General features: G+C 44.0%; 1 pseudogene; it reads right to left on the bottom strand.

Annotated features, from left to right (window-relative positions):
- Positions 1–7951: 7951 nt before the first annotated feature.
- On the bottom strand, positions 7952–8753 carry LOC117360361 (annotated as a pseudogene).
- Positions 8754–25111: the final 16358 nt, after the last annotated feature.

Genomic DNA, 25111 nt, shown 5'->3' with positions numbered 1-25111 from the left:
CTTTATCGCTATCTCCGGTTTGCCCGGGTGGACGATAGTATAGGCCCATTTTAAAAGTTTGTATCCTAAAGCACTCTTTGCCTTTAAAAATAATTATGTATTTTTTATATTTTACAATTTGATGTACAGTATTTCTATTATGAATTGTATTTTTCGCTACATGTGCAGTTCTATTTGTTGTGAACCGCCTAGAACCATTTCTGGTCTGGCGGTATATAAGAATAAAATTATTATTATTATTATTATATATATATGTGAGTTATTGACATTGACTTGTAAAAAAAAATTTTTTATGTCATTTACTTTCATTTTCCACTAAGACCCCCTTTTTTGATACAATATAATTAATCAAAATCCGGCAGATTGGACAACCAGAGCTGTGCCAGCATCCCAGCTAATAGAAACTACTTGGCTAACAGGGCCAGAATTTCTTCTACAATGGTTATCCACTGTCAAATGAAGAGAACCCTTTGGAGCTCATAGACCAAGAGTCTGATGCAGAAATCCATCCGGAAATGACTGTTCTTGCCACATAGATTACAATTGGCTGTAAATTAGGAGCTTACCGATTGTCTCATTTCTCAAGTTGGACATCACTTAGAAGGGCCTCATCCACACATCAGAGATGTCATGACAAGCCAGCAGTCATCAAGTCAAGCTTCTGGACTTTAACTGGACTATATGGTATTATTAAGTTTAAATAGTATTAGTAGTATCTACATATACCAGGCATGGAGTATTCTATCCCCATTTTATGTGGGCATTTTCTCACTTTCTTGCAGAAAACAAGTGTATGAGTGTTTGTTCTTAAATGTGTAAACAAAGTGTGCTCTGTGGACTGAATTTCCCAGAATGCTTAGCTACTCCCAGAGGGTATGACTGTAGATAACTGGTGCTCACCTTCTTCTTCAGTTTGGTAGAGAACAGCATGCCTTTTGTGAGACCACATGGCTGCATGAGAGCTTGGGTCTAGCACTGTCCTCTTACCAGTTTGTTTGTTTTTTTAAAAAATATATTATTTATTGAAAAATTTAAACATACAAATATAAACCAGTACAAACCAACTGTTGTTACAAGACTCTTTGAAACAAGGCCAACAAATTGCAAGAAAAAAAAAGAGTACTAGAAGCTCCCCCACACCACCACCCCTAACCCCCCCAGGTCCTGGATGCAAAGCAAAAAATATGTGCAAAGAAAAATACAATCAACACCCCCCTTCGGGCAGTCCAGTCAATATACAGCTTCCACCGCAGCAAAAACGGGCCTAATCTATGATGCTTCAAGGCGGTCAATTTGGACATATGAAAAACATAGTCCATTTTATTGACCACTTGTGCTTTGTGCTTGCGATGGAATCATATCCTGACGCCATGCAGCCTCCAATACCAGACGTGCCGCTTTGACTGCTGTCACAATAATAAGAGAGAACTTGGAAGGGATTCCAGTTGGAATCAAATTCAAAAGGGCACATCCTAACTCTTTAACCAGGATCACCCCACATATATCTGATAAGAGTGCACACCATATCCCAAAAGGGACCCACCTTTGGGCAAGACCACCAGATATGTTAAAATGTGCCCCGAGCCCCACACCTTCTCCAACACTCATCAGGGATATTAGGATTAATCCTATGTAATCTGTCAGGTGTATAATACCAGCGGTATAAGTCCTTGTACCCATTTTCCACCAGATTACTGGCCGTAAAGGTTTGACACATTAAGGTCTCCCAATAGGCAAAGTATTGCACCGATGGAACTTCATGCAAGATGAGCAACCCATAAAGTCTGGAAATACACCCCCGCCCACTGGAAGCCTCTCACACCTTATCCCAGGCCGTATTATCCATAGGTCGCATAGGTCGCATCGACGCCCGGGCTCCCCTTTAAGAAGAAGGGAGCCAACGGCGCCCAGCCGTTCAGCGCGCGGCGAAGGTGCGCGGCAAAGGTGCTCGCCTTAGCGAGAGCGCCTTTGCGAAGGAGCCTTGCGAGGGAGCCAGAAACGCCAAGTAATTCACTTTCTTTTCTCTTTTCTCTCTCTCTTAACCACAGCAGGAGCACACCAGCACTTCACGAGAGCGATGGAGGACCCAGGATCCCAGAGGTACTTTCCGTTATACTGCACAGAGTGTAATATGTACGACTACCTCCCCTTGGGAAGGCGGGAGTACATATGCAGTCGGTGTCAGGAACTGGAAAGCCTGAGGATGGAGGTCGGCAGATTGAGGGTCAGGGTCCAGGAACTGGAGGGACTGTGCAACACAGAGGAGACGAGCTGGTCAACCAAGGACACAGACGGAGCAGGCCCCATTGTGGACCATGTGAGGGACCTTGAGAGATTCATCAAGGAGGCCTATAGGAGGAAGGTGGAGGAACAGGACCAGCAGCTGCACAGACGGATGTCGGCAGACGAGACCCAGGATCCACAAGGCGACACCGGGGAAGGACCTAGCGGAGGAACCACGCAAGAGGAGGAGACCATGACTCACCGGGACCCCGAGGGAGAGACACCGCACTACACCGAGGACATGGACCTGAGACAGAGGAGGTTGCTGAGGAAAGTTAAGTCTGCTATTGTGGTGATCTTGAGAGAGGTAGATAGTCACGTAGGTGGAGGAAGGGAGGACCGGCTAGGGACTTGTCTCCCAGGGGCCAAGACACGAGACGTCACTGATAGGATCGAGAGGATCCTGGACGGAGCAGAGACAGAGGAGACTGCGGTGATAATCCATGTTGGAACGAATGATGTGAGCCGTAGGAACTTCAGCATGGCCACATTGAATGACCAGTTCAGGGTCCTGGGACGAAAGCTGAAGCGGAGTACCCGGAGGATAGCATTCTCAGAGATCCTGCCTGTACCGAGAGCAGATGCAAAGAGGCAGGCAGACCTCCAGGCTGTGAATGCATGGTTGAGGAGATGGTGCCAGGAGGAGGGCTTCCACTTTGTGAGGAACTGGACGTCCTTCTGGGGAAAGAGCAAGCTCTACCGGCGGGACGGCCTGCACCTGAGCACAGCGGGAACTAGACTACTGGCAGCCAATGTGAGGAAGGAGATCGAGAGGGCTTTAAACTGAGGAGAGGGGGAAAGCCGACAGCTGATCTGATGTTGACGCTTCGGACAACAGTATCCAGAACAGATGCTGAACGGGCTGACTGCAAGGAGGAAGTAGAGAGACCGGTGGATCTTATGATCAGATAGCGAGGGAAACATCAGGTAAAGGGAGCTTGCTGGGAGGAGACTAAGGGGCATGGAGACACAAGGGGACTGGGTGGCACGAGGGCGAAAGCTGAGGGCAATATAGGGGTGCCACAAGGCAAGGGGGATCAAACGGAGGCTCAAGGGATGATAGCCCAGGAGGGGGCCGGTAGGGCAAGAAAACCCAGAGGAAAAACGGGGAAGTGGGGTGGCGGGAATGTGGGGAAACCGAAAGCTACGAGAGTAAAGGCTGAGGGCAAAGCAGAAGCACAGGGAACAGGAGAACTGCCCGAAATTCAAGGGGAGGCGGTCCAGGTAAATACAGAGGTGGAGGAAAAACGACGGGACCTGCGGTGCTTATACGCAAATGCAAGAAGCCTCATGGCCAAGATGGGTGAACTAGAGGTCGTGGCCAAGGGGGAAGACCTGGATATAATTGGAATTACAGAAACATGGTGGACAGAGGAGAATTAATGGGATGTGGCGCTGCCGGGGTACAAGCTCTACAGGAGGGACAGGACCCACAAGAAGGGGGGAGGCATAGCACTATATATAAAGGACTCTATCTACTCGGTCGGGATGGATATGGCAAAGAAGGCAGAGGGGCTGGAATCGCTATGGGTCAAATTGCCGGGAAACAAGGGTGCAGGCATAAAACTGGGGCTGTACTATCGCCCACCTGGTACGCCGGAAGGAGTCGGACACGGCTTGGAAGCTGAACTGAGACAAGAATGCAGGACTGGAAGTGAAACAGTGATGGGGGACTTCAACTACCCGGGGATTGACTGGAGTACGGGTCACTCCAACTGCACTAGGGAAACAGGATTTGTAGAAGCTGTGAGGGACTGCTTCATGGAGAAACTAGTCAGGGAACCGACGCGAGGGGGTGCTACTCTTGACCTCATCCTAAACGGATTAGGGGGGCCTGCAAGAGGGGTAGAAGTAGGAGGACCACTAGGCAACAGTGACCACAACGCGATCAGATTCACATTAGAAAGGAGGACACCCACAGTAAGGAGGACCGCAACAATTGCGCTCAACTTCAGGAAAGGGAACTATGTTGCTATGAGGGAAATGGTGGGGAGGAAGCTCAGAAACATCCTTAGGATGGAGACTGTAGGAAGCGCCTGGACCCTATTCAGGGACACCCTGCAGGAAGCACAAAGGATGTACGTCCCCAGTTTCAGGAAAGGCGGCAAGAACAAGCGGTCAAAGGACCTGGTTTGGATCTCAACAGAAGTAAAGAGGGCAATAAATGACAAAAAAGTATCCTTCCGGAGATGGAAAAAGGACCCAACGGAGGAAAATCACCAGGCGCACAGGAAATGCCAAAAGGAATGCCACCGAGAGGTTAGAAAAGCAAAAGGGAAATACGAAGAGGGGCTGGCCAGGGAGGCGAAAAACTTCAAGGCATTATTCAGTTACGTAAAGGGGAAGCGACCAGCGAGAGAGGAGGTGGGGCCGTTGGACGATGGGGATAGGAAGGGAGTGATTAAGGAGGATAAAGAGGTAGCTGAGAGGTTGAATACGTTCTTCTCGTCGGTTTTCACGAGAGAAGACACATCTAATATACCGGACTCAGAGGAGCTCATGAGTGGGGAACAGGCTGAAAAATTGGAACACATAGAGGTAAGTAAGGAGGATGTCCTCAAACAGATAGACAGGTTAAAATGCGGCAAATTGCCGGGCCCAGACGGGATCCACCCAAGGGTTCTGAAAGAACTAAGACAAGAAATAGCTGGCACAATTCAGCATGTTTGCAACCTATCCTTGAAAACTGGAGAGGTATCAGAGGACTGGAAATTGGCGAATGTCACACCTATCTTCAAGAAGGGATCGAGGGGTGACCCCGGGAACTACAGGCCGGTGAGCCTGACTTCAATTATAGGGAAGATGGTGGAAGCTATGATCAAGGATGGTATCTGCGAGCACATCGAGAGAAATGGCCTACTGAGAACAAGCCAGCATGGATTCTGTAAGGGAAGGTCATGCTTAACGAACCTTCTGTACTTCTTTGAGGGAATAAGCAGTCGGGTGGACAATGGGGAACCTATAGACATCATTTACCTCGATTTTCAAAAGGCTTTCGACAAGGTGCCACATGAAAGGCTGCTTAGGAAGCTGTGGAACCACGGGGTGGGAGGGGATGTGCACAGATGGATGGAGCACTGGTTGTCGGGTAGACTGCAGAGGGTCGGAGTAAAGGGACAATATTCTGACTGGCGGGGAGTCACGAGCGGTGTGCCACAGGGATCGGTGCTGGGGCCGTTACTCTTCAACATATTTATCAATGACCTGGAAAAAGAGGCAAAGTGCGAAGTTATAAAATTTGCAGACGATACCAAACTGTGCGGCAGAGTTAGGTCCAGGGAGGAGTGTGAGGACCTGCAAAGGGACCTGGACAAGCTGGAAGACTGGGCAAACAAATGGCAAATGCGCTTTAACGTGGAAAAATGCAAGGTCATGCATATAGGGAAAAAGAACCCGTTGTTCAAATACAAATTGGGGGGGGGGCATTATTGGGAGACAGCAGTCTTGAGAGAGACTTGGGTGTGCTGGTGGATGCATCACTGAAGCCATCTGCACAGTGCGCAGCAGCCTCGAAAAAAGCCAACAGGATGCTGGGCATCATAAAGAAGGGCATAACAACCAGGACGCGGGAAGTCATCATGCCATTGTATCGAGCGATGGTGCGTCCACATCTGGAATACTGCGTTCAATATTGGTCGCCGTACCTCAAGAAGGACATGGCGGTACTTGAGAGAGTCCAAAGGAGAGCAACGAAACTGGTAAGAGGGCTGGAACACTGCCCATACGCCGAGAGGTTGGATAGGCTGGGGCTCTTCTCTCTGGAAAAAAGGAGGCTCAGGGGAGATATGATAGAGACCTTCAAGATCATGAGGGGCATAGAGAGGGTGGATAGGGACAGATTCTTCAGGCTGAAGGGGACAACAGGTACGAGGGGGCATTCGGAGAAACTGAAGGGAGATAGGTTCAAAACAAATGCAAGGAAGTTTTTTTTCACACAAAGGGTCGTGGACACTTGGAATGCGCTACCGGAGGAAGTGATCAGGCAGAGTACGGTACAAGGATTCAAACAGGGATTGGACGGATTCCTGAGGGATAAAGGGATCGTGGGATACTGAGAGAGGTGCTGGGATGTAACACAGGTATAGAAAGCTAACCAGGTAATAAGTATAGAAACCCAACCAGGTCGTGCATGTGCAAGACTTGAGGGTTAGGACTTCGATGGGAAGATAGGACTCAATGGGAAACCAAGGTGGCAAGGGGGCCCCTTCTGGTGATTCAGACAGGCCCCTGTTTGGGCCGCCGCGGGAGCGGACTGCTGGGCAGGATGGACCTATGGTCTGACCCGGCGGAGGCACTGCTTATGTTCTTATGTTCTTATATGTTCTTAAGATTCGGCATAGCCTTTCGTTTAAGGCATGAGATCTATTTGCATGCACTGCTTTCATTGTATGCTAAAAGATCTCATGCATATTCATTGGGGAAATCCTGAAAACCCAACTGGATTGCGGCCATCAAGGAGGGACTTTGACACCCCTGGTTTAAGGAAATCCACCACCTGATTATATTGTAAAAGGTCTGACCCCTTGAGACCAAATTCCTCCTGCATACGAGAAGTCAGGCCCAAAGCTCTCTCCACAACAAACTGTCCCAAGGTGGCCAACCCTCCTGCCTCCCATACCTTAAATCAGTAATCAGATTGACCTGGGAGAAAACCCTCAGCCACCATCACTGGAGTTTGATGGAAATAAACCAGTCCTGGAAACAATTTCTCCTGAAATAATGCCCTTAGGCGGAGAATGACCCCCAACACCGGTGTAGCCCTTTTAGCAATAGCTCGAATCCAGCCCAGGTCAAACCACGGGATGTGTCAAATAGAGACATCCCCCAAAAGCCAAGCATCCATTTGTACCCAAGAGTTATGAGACTCCTGTTTCCAGGCCAGCAAATAGCACACCTGAGCAGCAATATAATAGTAGTAAAAATTTGGGACCACCATCCCTCCCCCTGTCTCTTGGCTGTAACAATATATTGCGACGGACTCGCAGAGGCCTCCGCTTCCAAATATAGGAAAAAAATAGTATGATGCAGAGACTCAAAGAACGCCTTAGGAAGAAAAATCGGTAAGGCTGTAAAGAGATAAAAAAATTGGGGTAAAACCATCATTTTAATCACATTTACTCTCCCTAACCATGAAATGTAGAGCCGCTCCCATCTAGCCAAGTCCTCCCTCAGCTGTTGTAGTAAGGGGGGGATAATTGGCATCATATAAAGAGGTCAAATCAGCTGTAAGATATATCCTCAAATATTTTAAAGTATGAGCTGCTCAGTCTTGTATTATGCATATCAATTTCACCTCTGTACATCTGCAGGGTATCTGCGCATCAATTTCACCTTTGTAAATAAAGACCAGAGTAAAGCAAGGGGTCTTAATAATCATTATCTTACTGTCTTTAAGTTGTTACTACAAACGGTTTTATCTAAAAGTCATTCCCAATCCTGCTGCTTTAATTGACATTTTCAAGACTTAAACTTTTGCATACTTTTTATAAGCTCACCCTTGATCATAAATTTATAAAAGAAAAGTTTGTCAGACATTTGTTTAAAAGACAATGCAAAATATATACTGGCCTTTCAGGCTTAAATACTATTTTTGGTCAGAGTGGATGATCAGTTTTCATTAGTCATGTGCGGAATATTAATCTTAAATAATATTTTCCGCATACCATCATTATTTATAATACAAAATTTTAAGATTCACCAAACAACTTTCAGCACATAGAGCCACAGATATAAGGAAGATGCCTGTCACGTTGAAATTTGGTGCAAAATTACTGTCAGCCAATGTAAACTATACCAGACAAAGACTCATAAAAATTGTCGCTGACACATCTGCGATATTGTAACTCTTTCTTTGTATAAGGACTTCTCCTATCAGTACAGGAATCAGTTTAAAGCATTTGAATATGACTTGGGTGGGATAATTCAGATATCCTAGGGAAGGGTTTGACAAACCCAAGGTTCCCATGGTTAGAAAGGCTATTAACATAGGTTTTATGCTCGTATTCTCCTTTTATCTTGAATGAGCTGAAGTTCTATTACACCAAACAATAAGTAAAACCCAAATTGCACTAAAGTGAGGTACCAGCCAAAGGGCTTGAAGTCCTCCCAAGAAAATATTAGTTCCTGTAAATATCCATATATAAGATAAAAAATAAAAACTCCAGCAACACAAATAAAAAACTGAGCAGGCTTATTGAACCGACTGAGATTGATGCCGAACACCCGGATATCTTCAATTTGTTTGATGTGGAGTGACATAGGGCTCCTTTTACTAAGCTGCGATAGCGGTTTTAGCGCGCGCCAGACTCTAACGCCAGCATTGAGCTGGCGTTAGTTCTAGCCAAATTCATGAGCTAAAATTCATGAGCTAAAAACGCTATCGCAGCTTAGTAAAAAGAGCCCATAGTATCAGATCTGGAAGGGATACTAATGGAAATATTTTTCCTTGGGTTGTTGAATTTTAGATCCATGATTCCCAGCTTATGAGAAGATGAGGAAAGCAGAAACTAGACAACAAAGGTAGAAAAATAATTTCTATTTGTTTTATTTATTTCTTTTTGCTTTAGGATAAAGTACTATTGTAGCTGTGTTGATAATCGTTTAATAGAAAATGGAAATAAGGTGATCCTTTTTATTGGACTAATTTTAATACATTTTTTACTAATTCAGAGAACAAAACTCCCTTCCTCAGGTCAGGACAGGGATACTGTAACAGCAGTATATTTACTGACCTGAAGAAAGAGGTTTTAACCTCTGAAAGTTAATTGAGAAATGTATTAGTCCAATATAATGACGGGCACTAAATTTTCTTCCCACCATGCCTCATGCCAAATATAAATTGGTGGGCTTCCCAAAGTCCTGCCAGCTGAAGATCTCTTCCTCTAGGAAGGGTGGATTTGTTCAGAGATGTTTGGAGGTTGCATAGAAGAAAAACTGTACACTAGCACTGGTATGGTAATCTTTGTTGTTTGTTTTGAATTTTAAAATAAAAGAAATAAAGTGGAAATAAAGAAGTAAATAAGAAAATGGGTAAATGGGGGCAGATGAGGTGAGGCGGGGCAGGGAGTCCAGTGGACTTTTGTGCCTAGGGGCACCCGACAAATTAATCCTGCCCTGGTTTTAACTATATTGTCTTGTCTTCCCCAGGTGCAAAAGTGGCATGGATCTGCGGCCATTCCTTTGTGTATCGGGCATACAGGAGAGCTTGCTCTTGTAACTCAGCTGAGGGGCTTGGCCTGCCCACCATGGGTGTCACACTAGAATGGTTGGTAATGCGAAGCATGAGGTGGGACCAGCTGATGACAATGATTCATGAATTCTAGTCATCCCATCCACAGCTGTGGGCCCTCATCATACATCTTGGTGACAATGACGTGACTTCTACTCACAGTGTCGAACTCACAGTGTCAAGTTGGTAAAAACATGCAGAAGGGTATTTTGGAGTTAGCTAGAGCAGTGTTTCTCAACATGCAGTACGCGTACCCTTGGGGGTATGCAGGCTGCTTGTTGGGGGTATGCAGCCTGGCCACCACTGCCAGGGATCCTTCCCTGCCCGCCTGCTGCAGAATCTGCTTCCTGGCATCCCTGCCTGCCCACCCGCCCGCTGCTGAAGCCGCTGCCAGCAATCCCTCTCTGCCTGTATGAACACCCATCGCACCACTCCCCACCCCCGAAGCTGTGCCTATTATTTTGTCAGAGTTGGGTTCACTCTATCCCCTTCCAGCAGTAACTCCATACAGGGATGTAGGCAGCGACTCACACACTGTGTAGCTGACCCACAACCTTCTCTGACGTCAGAATTGACACCAGAGGGAAGGATTGTGGGACAGCCAAGTGCAACGTTTGAATAGCTGCACGCGCCGTCCCTGCATGGAGTTATTGCTGGGAGAAGATGGAGTGAGTCCGGCTCTGACAAAGTAACAGGGATGGCTTTGGTAGTGGTGTGGCAGGCAGGCAGGCAGTCGGGTAGGAATCCCTGGCAGCTTCTGTAGATGGGTCGGCTTTGGGAGAGGGAGTCATGCAGGGATCCCCAGCAACTTCTGTGAACAGGTTGGCTTCAGGGGAGGTGAGGCATGCAGGGATCCCCGGCAGCTTCTGTGGATTGGTCAGCTTCGGGGGAAGGCAGGTATCCCTAGCAGTTCAATTTAATTTTGGGACAAAGACTGGAAGGCAGTGAGGGGAAAGGGGCACAAAATCAACACAGAAAGAAAGGGGATAACAATAATCTCTGTATGCCCTGTGTTATTCTGGTTGACCTCAATAAACATGATTAAAAAAGAAAAGAAAAGAAAGGGGGGACATGAACATGGGACACAGAATGAAGAGAGGAAGGTGGCACTAACTTGGGACAAAGGGAGAACTGTTGGGCATGAGTGTGAGTGATATATGGTGCACATGGGGAAAAGAAGAAAGGAAAATTGGGCATGGAGAGAGAGAGAGAGGAGTGAAGTAAGAGATGCCTGGGGAATAGAAGGATGAGAGGGAGAAATGTTGGATACGGTGGAGAGGGACCATAAGGACAGATTTGAAGGGGATGTAAGGGGGAGGAATGTTGGACAAAGTGATGGAGGGAGAGATGTGGCATGGTGTTGAAGAGGGGTGATAGAAGGAAAAACGGGCAAGGAGCTGGTGGGCAGTGGTGAAAATGCTGCACATGATCTGAGGGATGAGAGAGGGAGAAATGTTGAATGTGGCAGTAGAGGGGATGGGAGAGAAGCCTGGATCTCTCAAGACAGATGGACAGTGAGAGAGAGGGAGACTTGTTGCCAATGGGGCGGAGGAGAGAGGAAGAAATGTTGGACTCCTGGAAGGACAAAGAGATGTTGGTTGGGGAATGGAATGAGGTCTGGAGGAAAGGAAGCATGCAGGAGGCAGAAAGAAAGAAAGAAATATTGGATGCAGTCAGAAGGAAGTGCAACCAGAGACTCATGAAATCACCAGACAACAAAGGTAGGAAAAATGATTTTATTTTCAATTTAGTGATCAAAATGTCTCAGTTTTGAGAATTTATATCTGCTGTCTATATGTTGCACTATATTTGTCTATTTTTCTATAGTTGTTACTGAGGTGACATTGCATATTTTAAAATCATCTGCGTTGACCTCTTTGAACCCCCCCTGAATATAAATGATAATTAACATTTTCTCTGTGTACAGTGTGCTTTGTGTTTTTTTTACATTTTGTAGTTACCATTATGTATTAATAAGATTATATTATGTGCATATGAAAAATGGATGGAAGAAATTGCATTACAATTAGTACTATTATTATGAGGGTGGAGTCTGAGGCAGCGTTTGGGCAGGTCTTGGGCAGAGTTTGGGTGGGTCTGGGGTGGAGTTTGGGCAGGGGTACTCGGTGGTATTTGCTAGGCTTAGGGGGTACTTGGCTTGAAGAAGTTGAGAAACACTGAGCTAGAGTATGCAGAGGTACTCATCTGGTGTAGTCCCACATCATCCCTCACCAAGTATGGAAGGGTGAAAAATCCCATCGCTCAGTAGAGAGGACAAGACATAAGTTGAACAAGTGTTTGGGCAAATTCATGCATATGCTCGGAGAGCAGCATTGCTCATGAATTATTCACAAATGATTGCCTGGGTCTTTACCGCCCAGATTGGGGACATCTATCGGACATTGGTTTGGATATTTTAATAAGCAACATTCAGGATGCAAATAATCGATGCTCCTATGTAAGGCTGCAGCATGAGGCTGGGGTAGCGATGGGGACCCTCGACAAGTGAGGAGTCACGGCCTCAAGTGGTGGCAGGATTGGTGACCCAGAGGGGCCACGAGAGGAATGGGGGAGCCTATTTTGGACGTAGGGAAATAGGATTTGTGCCACTCTAAAGAGAGAGCTCCTACCCCTCGATGGCTATTAGAAAACCCCTCTTGGACGGAGGGGCACACCCAAGAAGTGACCATTGGTATCCCCACTCACTTGAATGGTGAAAGTGGGGGGCGACAGACAGAGGCAGTCAGCAGGGCCTAAGATGCTTGGATGGTGGCTCGGGCCAAGTGGGAGTAGAGCATAGTCTATTCATATATCAGCAGCTACACTCTCAGAGAATGAATCATGTAAATGGTAGTAGTCCCCAGCTTTCCTCACTTGGTATGATAGTGTGTTCCCTGGGTCTACATTAGAACAGCTAGCCAGGGTAAAAATTAGGGATAGGTTAGTAGTTAGTGCTAAGTGTTGTATACCGAGTACGATTTAAGTTGTATATTGATAATTGCTGTATAGTTTACTGCTATGTAACCATGCTGCGGCCTACAATAAACTTTCTATAGCGAAAATTACCATGGACTCAAGACTCCAGTTTATTGGGAGGAAAAAAGGGGGGAGGAGAAAAAAATTCATTTGGTCTTCATGGAGCATCTCCAAGTTCTTGTAACAGCATTGGAGCCTCGTGGCCTTCTGATATGGCGTCAGCATTCTTGGAACCCATCTTGCACTAACCTTGTCATGCCCAACTTTTCATGAATTATTTTCCATACTGTACCTGCCGAGATACCAATTTCTTCAGCTATTCAGAAAATCTTAATTCATCTGTCTGACAAAATTAAATCCTCGACTTTCTTGCACATTTTTGTGGAAGTTGCTTCCACAGGCCATCCAGTGTGAGGGTTAACTAACTAACTAAAACTTAGTTTTATAGACAGGTATCATCAACCAAAAGAAGCTCAACTCAGTAATATAAAAACATAAAAATTGCTGCTGCTGCTGGGTCAGACCAGTGGTCCATCATGCCCAGCAGTCTGCTCATGCGGCGGCCCTCTGGTCAAAGACCAGCGCCCTAACTGAGACTAGGCCTACCTGCGAACGTTCTTGTTCAGCAAGAACTTGTCTAACTTTGTCTTGAATCCTTGGAGGGTGTTTTCCCCTAAGACATATTCCGGAAAAGCGTTCCAGTTTTCTACCACTCTCTGGGTGAAGAAGAACTTCCTCACGTTTGAGCAGAATCTATCTCCTTTCAACTTTAGAGAGTGCCCTCTTGTTCTCCCTATCTTGGAGAGGGTTAATAACCTGTCCTTATCTACTAAGTTTATCCCCTTCAGTACCTTGAATGTTTCGATCATGTCCTCTCTCAATCTCCTCTGTTCGAGGGAGAAGGGGCCCAGTTTCTCTAATCTTTCGCTATACAGTAGCTCCTCCAACCCCTTAACCATCTTAGTCGCTCTTCTCTAGACCCTTTCAAGTAGTACCGTGTCCTTCTTCATGTACGGCGACCAGTGCTGTACACAGTACTCCATGTGAGGGTGCACCATGGCCCGGTACTGCGGCATGATAACCTTTTCCGATCTGTTCGTGATCCCCTTCTTTATCATTCCTAGCATTCTGGTAGACTAGAATATTAGTTTCCAAAATGTTTAGCAAACAAAAAGGTTTTTAGAGCTTTCTGGAATAAAGCAAAAGAACCTAAACTTCTTAATGTAAGCGGTAAAGTGTTCCAGAATTTGGTTAATTTAAAAGCAAAAGAATGATTAAATTGCTTGAAGGTTCTGTTTTTACCACTGAGAGAGGGAAATGTAAGCTTTAATTTTTGAGAACTTCTGTCAAGATGAGACCTATGCACATTCCAGTCTAAAGGAATCAAAGTGATGAAAATGGCAAATAAGATCTTAAATGCAATACAAATGCACTTGAATTGAATTCTGAGATACACTGGAAGCCAATGTAATTCCTTGAGCAGAGTGGCCATGTGATCGAATTTACTCTTACCGAAAATAAGCTTAGCTGCAGTATTCTGTATGTTGAAGTCTCTGCAGACTAGCCTTTGAAAGGCCCAAATACACCGAGTTACAATAATCCAACCTTGACAAAATGATTGATTGGACCAATACTGAGAAATGTTGCCAATGAAAGAGTGCTTTTACTCTTCTCAGAACACAGAGGGTTATCTTCAATGGACTCGTCTCTACCTCACTTAAACTACTTTATATTGAACTTATTTTATTAAAGTATAAAAAGAAACAATATTCTTTACAAGTGTCATTTTATAAATACAAATAATACAGAGCAAGGATCAACAAAACCCCTGTCTACCCTCCCCTCCCTTTCACAAATATCCCCATCACTATCGAGAAAACTAAATAAGCCAAAATTAGTACAGAAAACTATACAGAAAAATCATGCTAAAAGAATACCGCAGTCACACATGACAGGAATAGGGGAGTGAAACTAGGGCAACTGCCCCTGTTCAGAGAGAGTCCTAAGCCAGCTGGAAGCTAAAGAAGCATGGCCTGGGTTTTGCGGTACCTGAATAAATTCATGTAAACCATTCTGAGCTCTCCTGGTAGAACAGTATAAAAAAATGAATAAATAAATAAAGTTATATCTAATATCAGCTCTAGCAGGATACATATGTCAAATCTGATATATTCTTCACAAAATAGAAAATAAAATTATTCTTTTCTACCTTTTGTTGTCTCATCATTTTATTCTTTAAATCATGTTGGTCTCAGGCACTGGTCTCTGTTTTTTTTTGGTCTTCTCTTAACTCAGTTGTCAGGGTCTCCTGACCATTTGATGTTTCTTCTTTCGCCAGGCTCACCATCCATCTTCTGTCTCTGTGTATGAATTGTTCCCCATGTTCAGCATCTCCCTTCTCTCTGTCTCCTATATGTCACTTTCTAGTATTTCCCCTGTGCCCATCTCCCTGCTTTCATCATCTCACCATTCTATGATCCCCTCCCCGTGTATAGTATCACTTCTCTATATCCCTATGCCTCCCTCTGCCCAGCATCTTCCTTCTATGTTCTTATTCTCCCCCATGTCTAGCCATGTTCTCTGTGTCCATATACCCTCCCATGTCTAGCATTACCCCTCTGTGTCCATGGCAACACCAGGAAATATTTCTTCACCGAGAGAGTGGTTGATCCTTGGAACGAGCTCCCAGTGCAGGTGATCGAGGCAAACAGCGTGCAAGAATTTAAGAGCAAATGGGATGCCCATGTGGGATCTCTTAGAGGGTTAAGCCAAGGGAACCTGTCACCAGGAGTGGGATCCCTAGGATAGTAGACTTGGGGGTGGATCAGTAGAGTGGGCAGACCTGATGGGCTATGCCCTTATCTGCCGTCATCTTCTATGTTTCTATATACCAACCCCATGCATAGGGTTACCAAATGGCTCCCGAAAAAGGAGGACGGATTGAGACCTCTGGATTTTACTTCCATTGCTTTCAATTGAAGTAAAACCCAGATGTCTCAGTCTGTCCTCCATACTCCCATTGAAAACAATGGAAGTAAAGCCCAGAATTCTCAATCTGTCCTCTTTTTTTCTGGAGCCATATGGTAACCCTACACATGCAGCATTCCTCTTTTTGTTCCTGTTACTATGCTCCCATCCATGCCCACCATCTTCCCTCTTTTTGTATATCTCCCTGTGACCAGCTTACTCCCTTACACCAATATGTCTCTCATACTCTCTTTTTCCTCTCTCCCTCTGCTATGCTCAATATTTCACTCATTTTTCTTTCATCCCCTTGATTCAGCTTTTCTCTTTCCTGCCCTTCTCTCTCTTCCCCCCTGCAGGTCCTGCACCCCTCTCCCTTCCCTCTAATTCATTTCTCATAGGTCCAACACCTCTATCCCCTCCCTTCAGTGCCCAGGTGTGGATATGGCACCTCTCCCTTCCTTCCAGCTCCACTCCACCCACCATATGGGCCCACATGGGACCTCTTTCCCTTCCCCCCTATCTTCAGACCAGATCCAGCAACTGTCTCCCTTCCCTTCAGCTCTAGCAGTTCAAACAACCCCCTTCCCCCTTCATGGGTGCAGCAGCAGCCCCCCTCATGAGTCTAGCAGCCCCCATCCCTCCCTTTTGCGGGTCTAACAGCCCCCTCCCTTGCTCCGTTTGTGGTCAATGCCAGCAAAAAAAAAAAAATCCCTGTGACTCCCCTGGATCGGCCACTTTGTGCCTCCCCAGTGGGCCCACCAGCCTCTTAGAAGCTTTGTTGAAGAAGAGGAAGGCAACATTGCACATAGGGCTGCTCCAGGACCTTCTACTGGCTGAGTCCCTCCTTCCAATGTAACTTCTCCTGACATCCTGTCTCTTGAAATATTAGACTCAAACGGAGCCGCAACTGTGTATGAGTAACCTTGAGAAATGTCTCAATATGCTCACTATTGCTTTCATACGTGGGTAGATAAATTATTGAACGCCCCTCATATCTTAGGGGATTTTTTTTTTTAAACAATTTTTCCCATCATTTTAATCACATCATAATTGCAGTGCTAATTTTGGTTTCCTGGTGTGTAGATTGCTGAATAAATAAAAAAATTTCACCTGAATTTGTTTGATCTATCATTTCTGGAAATCAAAGTATAGAGAATGATTGTTTTATGTATTAATTGTGTATTTAAAGTACCTTCTTCGTAGTGTTTATGTCTAAATTAATTGTATGGCACTGCCAAAGTTTGAAAATTAATAAAGATTTTAATAAAAAAAAAAGGTATAAAGAATGCAGTGTTTTGAACTTAATGTGATATGTTCCTTCAAATGAACAATATCAAAGGAAAAGGTCTAGATGCATATTTTTAAAATCTTCCACATTTCTTTACAAGTTTCTATGGGCTAGATTCATTACAGTCAGTGATCATTGCTACACTTGTGACCAACCCGATTCACTAAACATTCCATTGCGTGTTTTTCCCCTCGATTGCCCATTTTCCGATCCAGTCATGTAAATTAGTAAAACCCATGCAAAATATCCAAGCGAATGATTCACTTACATTGCTTGGCTATTTAGCGTTGGGTTTTACCGATCCTAAAAGGCGATTACTGTAGACCTGTCGGTAACTGTGTTACATGTATAGAGAAAATATATGGGTAACACGATGTTTATGTAAGACTTTATGTATAAGAACTTCAAGAATTTATTAAAGGTGCTAAAAAATAGCTACTACTTTAATGCAATTTCACATCAATGTTAGCAAAATGTATTTAAACAATTATTATCTATCAATTGAGTGAAGTTTCCATCTAGGGTCTTTATAAAATTCTCACTAGGAAACGGAGGTGAGCATATCATAGCATGTCACATGATTAGATCATTGGACCTCCTATGATTTATATATCATTCCAGGCCTGCATCCTGGGTTTGATGTTATAATCATTTATGCTCTCACACTCCTTCCTTATAAATTCATCAAAAGTAAAAGTGGCTCATCAGAGAACTTCTCTACTGCGATTATCAGTCTGCTATAGTCGCAGTACAGAAGTTCTCTGATGAGCCACTTTTGCTTTTAATGAATTTTATGAGAGGCAGTCATTCTTTACAAATCCCCTGAGGAAGATCCGTGCAGGATTGAAACGCCTCTCACCAGCAGGCATTGGGAGTTTGTATTTACATACCAGTGTTGGTGGTAGCTGGTTCCACCGAAGATAAATGTTGCCTTTTTTCCTTCATAACATTATGGTTGTTATTTTTTTAACTAAAACGAAAGGGGTTTTTGTATACAGAACACAAAAAAGAAGGGTTTTTGTATAGTTCTATTAAGATTTTTAGCACTTGTGGATAATCAATTTAAATGATAGGAAGGAGGGTGAAAGCATGAATGATTATAACATCAAACCCAGGGTGCGGACCTGGAATGATATATAAATCATAGGAGGTCTTATGATCTGATCATGTGACAAGCTTCCTAGTGAGAATTTTATAGAGACCCTAGATAGCAACTTCACTCAATTTATAGATAATGATTGTTTAAATACATTCTGCTAGCATTGATGTGAAATAGCATTAAAGTAGTAGCTATTCTTTAGCACCTTTAATAAATTCTTGAAGTTCTTATACACAACGTTTTACATAAACATCGTGTTACCTATATATTTTTTCTATACAGTTTACATTGGGTAAGATGGAATTTCAGGTCTAATTTTCTTGATATCTTAGGTAACTGTGTTACTGACAGGTCTGCCTGTGGGTTTTTTTTTTCAATGGCACAGATATTTTGCATGTATTACACAAGCAAAATATCTGCCCATAAAAAAAAAATCCCCCACTACTGCCAATGGTCCTCCCCCAACGATCCCTGACAATTGCACCCCCCTTGGGAGGGGCCTGAGGCATCTGAGTTAATCAGAGACTTCCTGAGGAAGGAGTCTAAAAGAAGTCCCTGATTGAACATTTGTTTTGGCCAATCAGGGACTTCCTTAGACTCCTTCCTAAGGAAGTCCCTGATTGGCTCAGACGCCTCAGACCCCTCCCAAGGGGGGGGGGGGGGGGGCGCGATTGTAGGGGGTCGCTGGGAGAGGGCCGTTGGTAGCAGTGTCTTTGGCGAAGATCTGAGGAGCAGAAGGTGTCTCCAGTACCTCCTGTTCCCAATGTCAATGTAAGGGGCATGGAGGCGGGGAGGGTGGAGTGGGACTTCCGGGGGCAGGAGGGAATGGGCACCCCTCCTGCCTTTTTCTTCGGGGAGGTCTTTACGGATAGGAGGGAGTAGGCATCACTCCTGCCATCTTTTGGGGGTTTGGGGGGGGGGACGGTGGCTTGGGGGATGCTAGTGTGGGGGGTGGAGCTTTTTTAATGGGACAGATGGCACACAGAACATCTGTTCCATTTAAAAAAAAAAGCCCAGAAACCTTGATAGCAGTGACAGGAGGTTGCTTCCTGTCACTATTGTTAGGGCTCTGCATTGTGTCAATCGCTCACTGAGTGACTGAGTTGGTGGGTTTGCGTGCAAATCATTTGCATGCAAACTTGGTAGTGAATCAATCACTGTTGGAAAATCAGCCAGAGAATTGGGCAACAGCGACTGAGTCGCTATCTTTAGTGAATCTAGTCCTATGTTCTATATCAGGCTTCTTCCCCTATTACCTCCCCCCCCACACAGGGCCATTATTAGGGGTGGAAATGAGAGACAGGCAGCAGATGAAAAGTCAGGATGAATACAGTTGTCTTCTTAACATTCAGGTTAGGAAGAAGAGGACAGAACAAGTGGAGGGAGTTAAGGAAAAAGGAGATGAGAGCAGAGTGAGAGAAGTGGAGAGTAGATACTCTTGTCTGCCTTGGAGGCTAACCTGCCTAATTATAACTCTACCTTTTCATCAAACACATACCTAAAAACTGAAACTGTTAAAATCCCTCCAAACCTGCCTTGTTGATGTTAATCCAAAATATGCAGAAGCCAATGCAAAGCCTTTTTCATGTGCAGGAGTAAAATTTTGAATACCCTTGTAGGGTAAATTCAGAAATGCAGTGATAGGAGTTCATTCAAAAAATTGCTAAAAATACAATTATTTGTGGATGCATTTCTTTGAATATTGATCTTTATGTTGTAAGAACTGAATCCTTCCGTTTTTACTTGTCTTACCCCCTTTTACGAAACTGCGATAGCAGTTTCTAGTGCGGAGAGCCGCGCTGAATGGCCTGCGCTGCTCCCGATGCTCATAGGAACTCAATGAGCGTCGGGAGCAGCGCAGGCCATTCAGTGCGGCTCCCCGCACTAGAAACTGCTATCACAGTTTCGTAAAAGGAGGCCTTAATCTGTTTTAAGATTTTATGTATGTAACCATATTGTAAACTGTTTTGATATAAAATGGTATAGAAATTTTAAAAAATAAATACCCCCTCCTGTACCACACTCACTTGATTTCTGTGACTTGCTTTTTCTTTTCTGGGTTTTGTTTTTTGTGTCTCCTTCTTCCTGAGTGGATACTTGATAAGAGGTTCCAGGAGATGCATTAGAATTCTCACTGCATGGCTGGATGTTGTCTTCATCCTCTGAGCCCACATCCTCTGGACTCACGATTTCAATGATCTTAGCTTCAGAGCATCTGCAGCTCACACCAGACACACTGGGTAGAGCAGTTTCATGCTCTGTGTAGGAATACAGATCACTTGGTAGCAGTGTTTCCAATATTAGAGTAGCAAAGTCATTATCTTCGCTGTTTGAAGGTCCTGCTGGCTCTTCATTCAGGAAATGGGAATTTAGTAGGTCACTAACTTGAAAAGACCGATACTGTTCATTATGTATATTCTCCACTGGGAAGGCAGCGACTGCAGACTGGAGCAGTTCTCTAACATAACGAACTGGATCTGCCTTAGATAACCTTCTAAGCAATTTTAGTCGGCGACAAAGTTGAAAAGACTGGTGCTCATTATGTACATTCTCCACTGGGGAGGCATTGACTGCAGACTGGAGCAGTTCTCTGACATAACGAACTGAATCTGCCTGAGATGACCATCTATGGAAATTTTGTCGGTCGCTAACTTGAAAAGACTGGTGCTGGTGTTCATTAGGTACATTCTTCACTGGGAAGGTAGTGACTGCAGAGTGGAGCAGTTCTCTGACATAACGAACTGGATCTGCCTTAGATACCCATCTAATGAAATTTAGTCGGTCGCTAACTTGAAAAGGCTGGTTCTGGTGTTCATTATGTACATTCTCCACTGGGGAGGCAGTGACTGCAGACTGGAGCAGTTTTCTGAGATAACGAACTGGATATGCCTGAGATAACCATCTATTTGGTGCATAGTCATCAGCCCTGGAGGTGCTTGGCTGAGTTCTCCACGCATCAAAATCAGGGTTGCCATCAATGGCAGGAGATATTTCTTGCACCTGCTCAGGGTCTTGTGAAAGGTCCAGCTCTTCAGATCTGTTAAGAGCCATGGCCCTGAAAACTTAGTAAGTAAAAATTGATCTGCAGAACAGAAAATTAAACAGGATATTAACAATGGAAGCTCCACAACCCCATTAATAAAGGGGAACATGTCAAAAGAGGACAGAAACCCTAAAAGAATAAACCCATAAATCCTTAAAGAACTCAAGCCCCTTCTGAAAATGATGAGTTTCTTAGACCAACCCTCAGGAAATAAAACACCAAACACCCACTCTCTTAAACACACATAAAATCAAGCATAGAATCCAACCATCAGTTCAAATACAGTTCAAGCACAGATCCAACCATCAGAGAACTGCTCCAGTCTTAGCATTCACTTAGAACTAGAGTTTGAAAATCAGATTAATTCAGTGAAAGGATACTGGAGGTAACTGTTAGCAAATCTATAATAACCTACCTGATTATTTATAAAGAAAAATATTAAAAAATATATAGGTAAAGCATTCAGTACATGCCAGAATGCAGGTAAAAACAAACTGAGTAGATGAGATGATGCTGTGACTCTCCACAAGCTATCTGCACACTCCGTAAATATAAGTAGAAACAAGCTGAGTAGAAGAGATAATGCTATAACTCTCCACAATAAATGCCAGTAATCTACTGGTAGGTTTTAAATGCGTTTGTTGATTTTTATCCCCACAGTAACCCTGAAGTTTAATGATGTCATAATGTTGATCAAGATTTTTCAAACCCAGCTCAGAATGCTGTGAATCTCCACAAGAAATGCCAGTAATCTACTGGTATGTTTTAAATGTGTTTGTTGATTTTTATCCCCACAGTAACCCTGAAGTTTAATGATGTCATAATGTTGATCAAGATTTTTCAAACCCAGCTCAGAATGCTGTGACTCTCCACAAGAAATGCCAGTAATCTACTGGTATGTTTTAAATGTGTTTATTGATTTCTATCCCCACAGTAACCCTGAAGTCTAATGATGTCATAATGTTGATCAAGATTTTCAAACACAGCTCAGAGTAAAGGGAGGGAAAGTTGTTGTACACCACCTTGGGTGAATATTTTCACAATGTTGGTAAATAAATCCTAATAAATAAATAAATAAAGTCATATCTCCCCCCCCCCCCCCACCCCCAGCTCTCTGCAAATCTGTTTAAGGGAGACATCACCAACTGGTATCCCGTACAAGGAGACAGTGAAACTATAATTCTTCACTGGAAACAAAGATACATATCATTTTTCACTCTATCCTTACCCCATTTCCACCCCTAACATGGTATTCTCCCTCTACCCTATCCCCTACTCCTGCTTCCATAATCCTCACCTCTTCTCAATCCCAATACACCCTGTACAATTATCTCTCCCTATGTCATGATTCCTTTTCTCTCCTGATTTCTCCCCCCCTCCCCCCCGCAAAGCACTACCAACACCACTACATCTCCCCCTACCCCTGCCTCTTTCTCTGTCTGGCTTTATAGCTAAGAAGAAAAAAATTAAATTGAATCAGGTTGGGCAGACTGGATGGACCATTCAGGTCTTTATCTGCCATCATCTACTATGTTTGAATGCATGGTGTCCGCAGGTCCTGCAGAACTATGAGGTCACATACATTGAAACTGCAGACTGAAGCAAATGGCATGAGGCAGATGTGGCATGAAGCACTCCACTTCTTTTTGACTAGTATAAATGTTAAACTAGGTACTAATTTGCTTTAAGTACCAATAACGACCCTTAACTAGCATTAACTGGCACTGATTTGCAGTTATGCATGTAATTTAATTTATTACAAATCCCATAGCAGCATTAAATCGTTAACAAAATTTATATGTGATAGATTATTTATTACTCATTTACTTATTTTCAATTATGGTCTTCAGATCTTGCCAACCACCAGCCAAATTATTCGTAGGCTTATTTTCTTTTTTGGCTTTTATTCATCTTTAGACCTTAATAAATATCTTTTTTTAAAGTGCTTTGTGCCTTAAATAATTCATTTTGTTTATTTTCCATTTTGCAAAAAACATTTTCCTATAAAAGTTAAAAGGCTTTTTTAACTTAGCTTTTCAGTTTGACTGTATCTCTATTCATTATATGTTTGAACCTTGGGTGGGACCTCTGGGTTCAACAAGTTTCGCCCGGAGGCTTTTTCAAGAACAAGCCCCCCCCCCCCCTTTTGCTTTGCTCCGCAGCATCCCGATATTCAATCTATAAACATAATTCTATAAACATACCTCCAAATTCTGTGTATGGCACCTAAGGTTGTACAAACACATTGGTGCACATAGCCAATGTACATGTTAGAGAATGACACGGGAACAAAGTTTATCCCAGACTACGCAGGCTCTGTCCTCATCCCAGCCCCATCCCCTCAAGCTCTGGCACTGTTCTTGCAGACTCTGTCCTCATTTGAACAAGCCTCAAACACTTATGATTTTACATAAGGGACAATGTTCTATACAACTGTTCATGTCATAAAGCCTTCCATTTTGATCTGGTTTTGGTACAACCTTCCCAAAGATTCAGTTGCCTATGTTTTTACATCATCTGGGAAGGTAACTGGATTGTCTTTCAAACATGGGTGTAAAAGAGAACCTAAATTGTGTAGTGGATGAACAGGAAAATAAGTGCATATTTAATGTTGGAACTGTTCCTTGATGCCAGCAATGATAGATGAATCTGTTGCAGTAATAGTAAGATGTTGGAACAGCTGGGCACAGGTTGGAAGAACTTTGCAGATGGTAGGAGTCTAATCAGCAGACAAAACTCTTGTTGCCACATCAAAGACATACAAGACACAAATGATATCATTTAACAGGAGTTCGTTGAAATCCAAAAGCAGCTTCTGCAGTTTTTTTAAAATCATTCAATCGAGCTGTCAGTAGGGTTGCCAGATTCCTCTTGAAAGAAAATGAGGGCATTTGGCTCTGCCACATTCCACCCTGTTCTGACCCCAGCCAAACCTCCTGTCTCCTTCCCCAAGGACTTGAGGGTCTCTGCACATGCGCGGGTGTCGATGTGATGAATTCACACACATGCGCACTCATGTATAATGTCATCGTGTTGTCTGAGAGATTAGAGAAACTGGGCCTCTTCTCCCTTGAAAAGAGGAGACTGAGAAGGGACATGATCGAAACATTCAAGATAATGAAGGGAATGTACTTAGTAGATAAAGACAGGTTGTTCACCCTCTCCAAGGTAGAGAGAACGAGAGGGCACTCTCTAAAGTTAAAAGGGGATAGATTCCGTACAAACGTAAGGAAGTTCTTCTTCACCCAGAGAGTGGTAGAAAACTGGAACGCTCTTCCGGAGGCTGTTATAGGGGAAAACACCCTCCAGGGATTCAAGACAAAGTTAGACTAGTTCCTGCTGAACCGGAGTGTACGCAGGTAGGGCTGGTCTCAGGGCATTGGTCTTTGACCTGGGGGCTGCCTTGTCTGGAGGCATGATGGACCACTGGTCTGACCCAGCAGTGGCAATTCTTATGTTCTTATATGCAGAGGGCCTCCAGGGGTAACAAATTTTTAAAAATGCAACTTCAGGGTGTATATTCTATGGATGCGTTAGCATTTAGCTTGTGCTAACTAGCGCGCCTTAGCAAAAGATCCCCTTAGTGTCCTTATTGTATAACCCTCTTTCTAGGTTAGTTTTTGGAATCAACTTCCTTTGGGATTACGTGTCTTTGGGCATATCTTCGGTTCGAAAAACTTTTAAAATCTTTTCTGTTTCTATCGTGATTAATTTAAATTGGGCTTAATTATGCTATGTAAGTTTTATGTTTTAAATCTGTACTTCCTGGACAAATTGGCATCCTTTAACTATTTAGGTCAGGGGTGTCCAACCTGCGGCCCAAGGGCCGCATGCAGCCCCGTGAAGTATTTTGTACGGCCCCGGTCGAGGGCGATGCAGTTTTCCTCTGCTGCCCCCGGGTGTTTACCGTCTTGCCGGCTCCCTCTAATGTCTTCCTGCAGCGTTTGCGCGGCCCCAGAAACATTTTTTTTCGGCCAATGCGACCCAGGGAAGCCAAAAGGTTGGACACCCCTGATTTAGGTAAAGGCAGAATAGAAAAAAACTTGTTAAGATAAGATATCAGAGATGCACATTTCCCAAAGCTGATTTATTACAATTAATAAATTCAGGGAAAAAAAATACTTTTATCTACCCTTGTCTAAGCATTATTTTGTTCCTAGTGTTTCATTTTTGCTTTTCTCATTTTGCAACTCTCTTACCAGGATCTCCTGTCATTTTGACATTTCT

This window comes from Geotrypetes seraphini, chromosome 5 (assembly GCF_902459505.1).
Source record: "Geotrypetes seraphini chromosome 5, aGeoSer1.1, whole genome shotgun sequence".
Classification (NCBI taxonomy): domain Eukaryota; kingdom Metazoa; phylum Chordata; class Amphibia; order Gymnophiona; family Dermophiidae; genus Geotrypetes; species Geotrypetes seraphini.
This window is presented reverse-complemented; position numbering and strand designations above follow the sequence as displayed.